Raw genomic sequence first — 1,765 nt, 5'->3', positions numbered from 1 at the left:
TCAAGGGGATAATTTGCATACTACACTTTTATTATATAGGATACTCAGGTATCTTTGTACATATCAATTTTTTCTTAAAAGATTTTATACATATTTTCGGAGGTAGAAGTCTGGGCATTCTGAGAAACTGTCCAATAACTCATTTAATTTAACCACTAAACTGTATAGCCTACCAGTTTCACTACAGTGAATTGAGTATCTAATTGGCTCAGTTTACTATTACACTTTTCCTGCTGCCCTAGCATTCTAAAATATGCCAACACTCTCATCTCCTTCTTCACTTTCCTATACTCCTCCCATTTGGTCATTTGGGATCCCCAAAGTTTTCCTCTACCATTTAGGAACACACGCATAATTAGCATACTTTATTCCATATCCAACTTAACTTGGAAAGTATTTAAGTTTTCTTCATATCAATGAAATCACTCTCTGAGCTCCTCATACAGAGAAATCTGAGCCAGGAGGTCTGCCAAGGATAGGGATTGTCACAAATTAGGATTACCATACATCCCACTTTCACTCACCATCTAAGGAAGAATCACATTTTAAAAGACTTCAAGAGTTAAAATGTAAAAATTATAAAATAAATTAAATTTGGAGAGAGATTAGTCCTTATTAGTGGAACAGAAATCAGAAGCCTGTAGGAACATGTGTTGAATTAATCCTGAAATGGCTGTGACTTCTGGCAAATAGGTATAAGAGAAACCAGGGAGACTTCTTTCCATGGCATGGCAAGAAGCAGCATTGTGGGATCTGCAGAAATACCTAAAACAGAGAAAGATCTTGCATGTGCTGGTTTTTGTTTGTTTTGAGGAGATGGTAATGTGAAGGGCTAGAGACTGTGCTGGAAAGCAAAGAGACAGCTCTAGTGTCTTGTGCTCAGAGCCCAAATTCCTATTAGAGATTGAGGCCTTTGTGGTGGGTGGCTTCTAAGATGCTTCCAGTATCCTCTGCCTTCTGTATTCATGCCCTTGTATATACCCCTCTCCCGCTGGTCTGGATCTTGTGACTTATATGAAATGAATAAAATATCAAAAAATGTTGGGCTGTCACTCACACATTAATGTGTAAATAGACTCAGGCTTTAAACTACCAGCCTTATTTTACTCTCACACCAGCTCACTCTGATGGAAGATAGCCGCCATGTTGTCAGCTGCCCACTGGAGAAGCTCATGTGGCAAGGAACTGGGGATGTCTATGGGCAACTTATCCTATATAATAAAAGGCTATTATGCAAATCAACCAAATGGCTGAACAACCGGTTATGATGCACACTGACCACCGGGGGGCAGACGCTCAATGCAGGAGCGGCCCTCTGGTGGTCAGTGCACTCCCACGGGGGGGAGCTCCCCTCAGCCAGAAGTTGGGCTCACAGCTGGCAAGTGCAGTGGCAGTGGTGGGAGCCTCTCCCGCCTCCGCAGCAGTGATAAGGATGTCCGACTGACGGCGTAGGCCTGCTCACCAGAGGGAGCAGGCCTAAGCCATCAGTCAAACATCCCCCAAGGGCTCCTGGACTGTGTGAGGATGCAGGCCAGGCTGAGGGACCCCCTGAGTGCATGAATTTTGTGCACTGGGCCTCTAGTTCATCTTATAACTGGAAGTTTGAATCCTTTATTAACATCTCCTAATTTCCCCTACCCCACACCTTGGTAACCACCATTCTACTTTCTATTTCTGAGCCTTTCTAAGATTCCATATATAAGGGAGGTCATACAATATTTGTCTTTCTCTGACTTACTTCACTTAGCACAATGCCCTCAAGGTC

This window comes from Myotis lucifugus, unplaced genomic scaffold, assembly GCF_000147115.1.
Source record: "Myotis lucifugus unplaced genomic scaffold, Myoluc2.0 scaffold_414, whole genome shotgun sequence".
Lineage (NCBI taxonomy): Eukaryota > Metazoa > Chordata > Mammalia > Chiroptera > Vespertilionidae > Myotis > Myotis lucifugus.
Note: the sequence above shows the minus strand (reverse complement) of the source record.